The following is a 10,286-nucleotide window of genomic DNA, read 5'->3' on the forward strand; positions in this document are numbered from 1 at the left end:
ATGGCCGGCTCTACTTATATTTTGTGATCCTTAACAAAATAAAATCTCTATGCTATTATCTTCTTCTTCTGGGAGAACCTGGCAAACTACTGGTAGTTTCCTGCCCACATGGGAGAGCCTGGCAAGGTCCCTATGATGTATTAATATGCCAAAACCAGTAACAAGCTGGATCTCATTCCTCTGACCCTGAAAGAGCCTCCAGTACGGCATTGGAAGGATGAGTAGAGAGAGGCTTCTAAACTCTCAGGGCTTGGACAAGTGGAGAGGTTACTGAGACCCCTTGAGAAATTTGACAATCAATAGGATGATGATGATGATGATGATGATGATGATGATGATGATGAAGATGATGATGATAATGATGATGATGCTATTATCAACATCAATATACAACAATTATTGAGAAGGTGTGGACTTTGTAATAGATTCATCCTGCTGACATCAACTGAACTCTTCTTGATCTTGGTATTGCTGGGAAAGAATAGGCATTTTGCAACAGGAAGTGTGCGATATTGCTTATGCAATGTTCTTGTTCAATTTTTTTTACATTTTTTTATTAGTGAATCACTGTGAGGTACAGTTACAAACTTATGAACTTTTATGTTTGGATTTGGTTTACATCCCTCCACTGGTACCCATTCTCCTCCACCAATGCTCCAAGTATCTCTCCCACCACCCCCACCCCAAATCCGACCACCCCACCCTGCCTCTTCAGCAGGGCATTCCCTTTTTCTTGCACAAAATTTTAAATCAAATTTGTATTTCTACCTATTTATATGAGTCATGACAGAAAAAGTAAATCATACATTGAAAAGCAATTGATCAAATTCAGTTTGTGGAAAATTCTATAGCATAATGATCCAGTTTCTTTAGTAAAAATGGCAATATAAGAGAGAATATTACAGATTTAAAAGAAGTGGAGGGATTATAAAGACAGAGAAACAAAAAATTAGAAATTAAGCTTCCATTTGACCCAGCAATACCACTCCTGGGAATATATCCCAGAGAGGCAAAAGGTATAGTAGAAATGACATCTGCACTTCTATGTTCATTGCAGCACTGTTTACAATAGCCACAATCTGGAAAAAACCAGAGTTCCCAAAAACGGATGACTGGTTAAAGAAACTCTGGTACATCTACACAATGGAATACTATGTAGCTGTCAGAAAACATGAAGTCATGAAATTTACATATAAGTGGATCAACATGGAAAGTATCATGTTGAGTGAAATGAGTCAGAAAGAGACAGACATAGAAAGATTGCTTGCACTCATATGTGGAATATAAAGTAGCTGAGAGGTACAAGCTTGCAATGATGCAATTTCTGGCAGATATTTCTCTGGACTTTGTTACTAAATTACAGAAATCCAAAACCATGCGACAGCTAGTGAGGCTTCATATCTCTTCATTCTCAGCAATGGAAAACAAATTATCAAATGCTTCCTTTTCAGCAGGTCCAACTTTAGGGGGGAGAAACTCCAAACAATAATAATGAGTTTTTTGTTGAAATATTGAATGTAATCAAAGTAAAGTGAAAGTAAAGTGAAATTTATCAGTTACACAGGTGGGGTGGGAACTGGGGAGGTAGGGGGTGGCGGGAGAGGTATACTGTGATTCTTGGTCATGGAATATGTGCAACTGGTGAAGGGATGAGTGTTTGAGCATTGTATAACTGAGACTTAAACCTGAAAGCTTTGTAACTTTCCACATGGTGATTCAATAAAAGAATAAATTAAAAATAAAAAAAGACTCCATACATGGGTGCAGGCACTTGCTGGAACCCCAATTCCTAAAGCTGTCTCTGGTTCCCGCTTGTTCCACATCCACCGGCTCTGCAGGGGCATGGGCGCCCGGGCCGAAAACCCGGCCGGCCGGAGCCGAGCACGGGCCCGACTAGGGCTGGCTCTGTATCCTGCGGCTGTTTCAAGTTCAAAGCCCACGCCGGCTAACGGAGGAAAGAACCTTCCTTCTTGGTCTCTCTCCCCTCCGGGAGAAGGCGTGGAGTCCGACATTTTGTGGGTCCGTTGAGAAGGTACGAACTTGGTGGCGCGGAAAAAAAAAAAAATGTGTGCTTTGAACTTGAAACAGCCGCAGGATACAGAGCCAGCCCTAGTCGGGCCCGTGCTCGGCTCCGGCCGGCCGGGTTTTCGGCCCGGGCGCCCATGCCCCTGCAGAGCCGGTGGATGTGGAACAAGCGGGAACCAGAGACAGCTTTAGGAATTGGGGTTCCAGCAAGTGCCTGCACCCATGTATGGAGACTGTGAATTAAGCCTTTGCCCCACGCCGGCTAACGGAGGAAATATGTAATTTCTGGCAGAATTTTCCCAGGACTTTATACAGAAATCCAAAACCGCGCGGACGCTCGCGCGACTTAACATTTATAATTGTCATCAATGTGAAAGGGTTCCATTTGAACAGGTCAGACTTGGGGGGGAAACTCCAAATAATAACAGTAAGTTTTTGTTGAAATATTGAAGGTTCTTAATGTAACAGCCACCTCTGGACTATGAGCTAAGCAAAAGCCCCACGCTGGCCAACGTGGCGTGGAGTACACCATACTATGAGGCGCAGGAAGGGGGATGAGGGGGAAAAATTAAAAAAAAAAAATGGAAAAGGAAAAAGAGAAAAAAAAGAGAGAGAGAGAGTTATGTCAACTATAGTGAGTTTTGTGTTGAATTATGGAATGTAATCAAGGTAAAGAAAAAATGAAGTGAAATTCATTAGTTATACAGTAGGGGGTAGGGGGTGGGGGCGGGGGGTAAACTGGGGTTTCTGGTGGTGGAATTTGGGCACTGGTGAAGGGATGGGTGTTTGAATATTGTATAACTGACATATAAACCTGAGAACTTTGTAACTTTCCACATGGTGATTTAATAAAAATTAAAAATAAATAAATAAATAAATAAAAAAAGACTGAGAAAGAGGAGAGAGGAGCAGCAAAAAGACATAATGAAATAATATATTTTTAAGAAGAAATACAATAAATTTTCATAAATTTTTGTGCTTGTTTATATTTACCCACTTAGGATAATTATATAGAAGTGTAATTGCATATTTAAATTTTATTACACATTTCTAAGTTGTATTCTGGAAAAAAAGTGTTAGTTTATATACTCCTTTAACAACACATGAGAAAGTCAATTTTTATTCTTTTGCCAATCGGAATTTGATTAGTCTTTTTAATTTGCCTGTCAGAAAGGTAGTGATATCTTATTATTATGTTTGCTTGTGTTCATTAGCTTACTAATAAAATTGAAATATATGTATTCATATATTTATAACACATATACATATTATTTATATGCAAAGTATAGAGCCTAATATATGCAATGCATTTGTATTTTACATTTTCATTCACATATATTTATGCAATATTTGCATATTTTGTTAACATTTAACTCTTTTGTCAGTTACTTATTTGTATCTTTTTATCCATAGATTTTCTTAATTTTAAGAGTGCTCTGTACACTACAAATGCCAACTCTTCCAGCCATTGTTTGAGTAGTCATCAACTTTGTTTATATTTATTACAGTGTAAGCATTTTTAGTTTATATTTATTTCACATTTTAAGTTTTTATCTTTTGGATTTTATGTTAAGCTAGGAAGATATTTATCACTCTAAGATTATAAATATATTGCCTTAATATATCCTGGTTCCTTAGTAATTTTATTTTCACATTATCTTTATTCAAAAATATTTTTTTTATTTTTATATTTTATTGTTGCTCAATCTGAAATATATATTTATGAGAAATGTAGTAAATATTTTTTCTTTATTGTTTCCAAATAATTCTTACTTATTCCAAAAATATTTATTAAATAAGTTATTTTTGCTACAAATTTTAATGAATTTTACATGTGATTTTTCCGCACTCTACAGACTTCTATTTCTGAATGCTTGTATACTGTGTTATGTCTACTAATTATGCATCAAACGGGCAACAGTTTAATTACTACAGCTTTACAGTTTCATGTTTTAAAATATAATATCAAAAGGTCACTAGAAATGTCTTTTAATTTATTTTATATTTCTGTTTATTTCTTACATGAACATTGAAATAAATTTTCATAGTTCCAATGCAAAACAATGTTTAATTAGGATTGGCATTAGTCATAGATTGATTTAAATAAATTGAAAACTTTATAGATTTTTATTCAATATGAAGGATTAGCTCGTTTTTATTTTCTTTTTGGAGGCAGCAGGTTTGGGCAATGGTTTACAGTGCCCCGGGGTTACTCCTGACTTTGGACTCAGGAATCACTTCTAGAGTGTTCAAGGGACCATATGGGATGCCAGGCATTGGACCCAGGGTAAGCTTTTCACAAGGAAAAAGCCCTACTGGCCATACTATTACTCTGGTTCCAGATTTAGTAAACCCTTTCATAACCTTCATGGAGTCTTAAAATTTATTCATAATTATCTTTTATATTAGACTGGAGCGATAGCACAGCTGGTAAGGCGTTTGCCTTGCACTTGGCCAACCCGGGTTTGATTCCTCCATCCCTCTCAGAAAGCCTGGCAAGCTACCGAGAGTATCCAGAAAGTATGGCAGAGCCTGGCAAGCTACCAGTGGCATATTCCATATGCCAAAATCAGTAACAAGTCTCACAATGGAGATGTTACTGGTGCCCTCTTGAGCAAATTGATGAACAACAGGATGACAGTGAGACAGTGCTACAGTGCTTTTTTATCCATGATATCTAGTTTTCCCAGCACCATTTGTGGAATAGCCCTTATTTGCTCCATGTTCTAGTTCCTTTGTTAAAAATTAGCTTTATGAGGGGATTTGTTTTTGGATATTCTATTATGACCTGTTGGTCATCAAGTATATGCACTATTATAATATGAATTCTTATACTATTTCTAGTTTTTAAAAAAGTTGAGCATATCAACTTAATGTTTACTTCATCATCATCATCATCATCATCATCATCATCATCATCATCATTATCATCATCCCGTTGATCATAGAATTTCTCGAGCATCTCAGTAATGTCTCCATTCGTCTTAGCCCTGAGATTTTAGAAGCCTCTCTTTACTCCTCCTTTCCAATGGAGCCTCCTTGGAGGCTCTTTCAGGGTCAGAGGAATGAGATTTATCTTGTTACTGGATTTGGCATATGAATACGCCATGGGGAGTTTGTGAGGCTCTCCCATGTGGACAATAATCTCTCCGTAGTTTGACAGGTTCTCCCAGAGGGAGACTTAGGTTATAAGATGTCTTCTGGGAGCTTGATTTTATAGTCTCTGGGTGTTGGCCATTGGTGGGATTACACGGTGCCGGGGACAGTCCCTGGGTGTGACTGACTAGCTACTGGAAAATGGGAAATCTGGGCAGAAGAGGCCCACTCCCAATCCTAAAAGTTTTGGAGGTCTCAGCCCGGGGTCCCTCACACCTGGGTTCTACTGCCAGTTCCTTCATGCGTGAGGCTCATCTGAACATATGGAGAAGGGCCTTGAACATGGTTGTGGCTAGGTTCTGGAGGTCTTCAGCTGAGGGGGCTCTGCTGAGTGTGGGGGGGAGGGAACTGAAAACCACCCCCTCTGAGGGGTCCTGGGGAAGACAGCCAGGTAAGAGTCTCCCTGAAATGTTTACTTACAGAATAATAATGACGAATAGTTGAATGCTCATATAGATTTGATTTTTATAAAATGTCCTTGGGAGCTATATAATTTTAAAGTTAAAGTTGACCCTCACTTGTCTAAAAATAGTCTTATAGTTAATTACTTAAGGTATTGTACAGATATCTGTATTATTATACTAAAATTCTGCTTTCATGATTTTTTGTTTTGTTTTTGTGCAGATTATTGATATGATGGTATTGTGAACTTCTTCTCTTTGATATTCATAAATGCTGACAATGCTTAAACTATACTTTGTCTGAAACAAATGATCATCTCTGTTTTAAAACTTTACACAAAGTAATGTTTTGTAAAATTAAAAAAAAATAGCTCCAGGGGCTGGAGCGATAGTACAGTAGGTGGGTGCTTGCCTTGCATGTGACTGACCTGGATTTGATCTCTCGCATACCATATAGTCCCTGTGCACCTCCAGAAGTAAACCCTGAGCTCTACTGGGTATGGTCCCCAAAAGCAAAAAGTGAAAATGAACAAATAAAAAGCAATATCAAAGAAACAAAGTCTGTAGTTAGTAATTTTTTTAAAAATGTGAGTGAAAAAGAAACTTAAAAAAAGTCAATGTTTCACTGGGGGAGAGTCATCCCAGATAGAGAAGGGAGCACCAAGTAATATGTGATTGGAGATCCTGCACAGGAAGGGAGATGCGTGCTGAAAGTAGACTAGAGACTGAACAGGATGACCACTCAATACCCCTATTGCAAACCACAACACCTAAACGGAAAGAGAGATATCAAATTGGAATGCCCCGCCACAGAAGCGGGGTGGGTGGGGGTATGGGATTGGGGGTGGGAGGGATACTGGGTTCACTGATGGTGGAGAATGGACACTGGTGGAGGGATGGGCTCTCAACCGTTGCATGAGGGAAAAACAAGCCAAAAATGTGTGAATCTGTAGCTGTATCCTCACTGTAACTCACTAATTAAAAAATAAATTAAAAAAAAGTCAGTGTTTAAAAAAGTTTGTTTTGTGCTGGGCAAATTGAATCAGAGAGCAAAAAGGCAAATAACAAATAAACATAATCATATGTTGAGTACAAAATACATCACTGTATCACTGTCATCCCGTTGCTCATCGATTTGCTCGAGTGGGCACCAGTAACATGTCCATTGTGAGACTTGTTTTACTGGTTTTGGCATATGGAATATGCCATGGATAGCTTGCCAGGCTCTGCTATGCGGGTGAGATACTCTCGGTAGCTTGCCAGGCTCTCCAAGAGGGACAGAGGAATCAAACCCGGGTTGGCCGCGTGCAAAGCAAACGCCCTACCTGCTGTACTATCACTCCAGTCCATATAGTATGAAAAAATAATGATGATCACTCGTAAGAGACCCTGTGAGTCTGCCTGCAAAAATAAGTCTGCTAAAGGTGTGTGGGTGGTAAAAATAAACCTAGAGACAGGGGTGGAAAGATGTTGAAACTCTGATGGAAGATATGACATTGATATTGCATTGATTTTAACACTAGTATAAACCATGCTACCTAAACAATAATTTGTTGTAATTAACAGCAGAGTATATAAATTATTTAAAATATAATGCATTTATATTTTATTTTATATACAATTTAAATAATAAGTTTAAATGTAATGTCAAAAAGTAGAAAATTTTACTCTCCAGTTTTCCTAAAGAATTATGACAATTATTATTGCATAAATAGAAGCATAAGTAAATTCTTGATGGATATTTGAAAGGTCTTAATTCAAGAGTGCAACTTTGTTGTTGTTGAGAAAATACTTCAGGGAAATAAAACACTCAATAAGAATATCTGTTATGAGTTCAGAAGTTTGCAATGTGAAAATGCAGCATACTTATACTTACCCATTACTAAGCAAATAAAGTGGTAGTCTCAAAAATTGATCAATAAAAGTTAAGCTACTAAATTCAGACATATATTTTCACATATAATATATAAATGGTCATGTCTTTCATGTTAAAAACCCTGCACAATATCAATAACTAGTCAATATATGTGTAACGTCTATGCAAAGAAAGAATTAGTCCCGTAGGACTAATTAGTTTTTCTCAAAACTAATACATGAATCTGGTATCTTAGAATTTCCTTAAATGATCTTTGAAAATCCCTTGTCTATTTTTTTTTTTTTTTTGCTTTTTTGGGTCATACCCGGTGATGCACAGGGGTTACACCTGACTGTATGCTCAGAATTACTCCTAGCAGTACTCAGGGACCATATGGGATGCTGGGAATCGAACCCGGGTTGGCCACATGCAAGACAAAAGATACCCGCTGTGCTATTGCTCCAGTCCCCCTTGTCTATTTTTTGTAATGTGAAAAATCAGCATATTATTTTAGGGTAAGTAAAGTGGTAGTTCCCAATACAGATCATCTAAAAGTTACTAAATTCAGATACATATTTTCACATAAAATATATAAGCAATAATGTTATTCATGTTAAAAATACTTCATAGTACCAAAGAACAACATACATTTAGAATAAAGAAATTGAAACTATATATATGTATGTGTATACTAGCTATACAATCAAAGCAAACAGCTGTCTTTTGAAAATTAAAACATCAAATATCAGAATCTGAATCAGTCAACTGTATGATATTCCAAACACTGCATTAGGAGTAGCTTCTGAACACCCCTGGGTTTGAAGTCTCCCTACCCCCAAAAATATTTTATATTGAGTCATTTGATTAACAAAAACCACCAAAGCACCAAGTTAAAACTCAATGTCCCTACTCTTTGCTGGAACTCAGCAAAGTATCCCTTTCAGACTTCCTCTATACTTAAAACACACATACATAGTATTTTACAGAAATGGTACCATCCATAAAATTACTAATTCTCTATTTTCACTTAATATAATGTGTACTCATTTAATGTTATACAGAATGTATGTTTATGTATGCGATACAATACAGAATGCACTGTAGCACTGTCAATCCATTGTTCATTGATTTGCTCAAGTGCGCACCAGTAACATCTCCTTGGTGAGACTTGTTACCATTTTTGGCATTTTGAATACACCACGGGGAGTTTGCCAGGCTCTGCCATGCGGGTGAGATACTCTTGGTAGCTTGCCAGGCTCTCAAAGAGGGATGGAGAAATAGAACCCGGGTGGGCCGCGTGCAAGGCAAACACCCTATCCTCTGTGGTATTGCTCCAGTGTGCAATACAGAATATTGCTTTTAAAACAATCTTTAACATAAAAAATTGCCACTCTCAATTTACCACCAATTCAAAATGATTTTTGTTATTTGGGTTGTGGTCTCCCAAGCCTGTTTGGGATGTTTGAGGGACACTTTTGGCCTTACTCAGCCAAACAGACTAGTGGTTCACTGCTAGGACTCAAAGATGCTGTACTGGGATCTTTGGGTCTTAGCAGGGACCTAGGACCAGAACCTCTCCAATAAGCTCCTAGAGTCCTCCAGGACTATACAGAGCAACACCTAAAAGGGCCTGAGATGCTAGAGGTCTGGGGATTGAACCTAGATTGAGTGCATGTGCCCTAATTTGTATACTCTCCCTAGCCTCACACAATAATCATCTGATACTGTGAACTTCCTAGCCCCAAGTTATCTCCTTCTTAACTCATTTTTCATATTTTTCCAGTAAGATCTGGCAAACTGTTACTTATATATTTGCTAATCCTTCATATATTTTGATTTTCTCTAAATTTTCTATCTACCTTTTGCTGTATCTTCACCCTGGTTCTCATCTTGAAAGGATATTAAGGAATAATATCATATTATTTTGCAAGCCTCACAGATCTTCAGATCTTCAAAATGTGTAGATAGCCTCACAGATATTCTCTTGTTCTCCATGGCTAATTATTTAATCATTATATAGAAAAGAAGAAGCCAAGGAAAAGAATGGCAGGTAATAAAAAAGCACATAATTCACATATGAAATTCATTATGTGTGCGTTCATGTATGTTGTCTGGGCCCAGGTGTCAACTTGATCTAGTGTTTTACTCACACATAAGCAGGAATAGTTTTGTTGCCATTCCATTATTAGCAACCGCTTTGTTTAGTTTTGGGTTTTGCTTTGTTTTGTAACACACCCAGAGTTGCCCTGGTGCTACTCTTGACTCTACTGTGGGGGTAGCTCACAGTGTTGTCCAGGATTAAACCCAGGATTCCAGCAGAGATGTAGAACTTAAAACTCTGAAGTCCAAGATCAAGAGGTTGAGTCATAAATTCAGAGACCTTTTTGTTACAATTGGCCCACAAGATCTGTGAAGCCATAGAGGAACATATGAGGATTTTAGTATGGAGAGAGAAGTGGAGAAAAAGAGTGGAGAACACAGGGGGATAAGAAGACTTTTAAAAGTAATTTTAATTATTCAATCACTGCAAATTTTCACCTTTAAAAGTTAGCATTTTCTAAAACTGGAACTATCACTTGTATCACTTGTCATCCCATTCATCTTTGATTTGTTCGAGTGGGCACAAGTAAGGTCTCAATTTGTCCCTGTTGTGTGCTAGTGTAGCCCAATGGAATCTGCTCGCTCCAGGAAAACGAAGAACCTCAAACCGTTCATTCAGGGTTTTTCTGTTTTTTTTATTTTATTTTATTTTATTTTATTGAATCACTGTGAGATAGTTACAAGCTTTCATGTTTGGGTTACAATCTCACAATGATCAAACACCCATCCCTCCACCAGTGCACATTCCC

Source organism: Sorex araneus, chromosome 1, assembly GCF_027595985.1.
Source record: "Sorex araneus isolate mSorAra2 chromosome 1, mSorAra2.pri, whole genome shotgun sequence".
Classification (NCBI taxonomy): domain Eukaryota; kingdom Metazoa; phylum Chordata; class Mammalia; order Eulipotyphla; family Soricidae; genus Sorex; species Sorex araneus.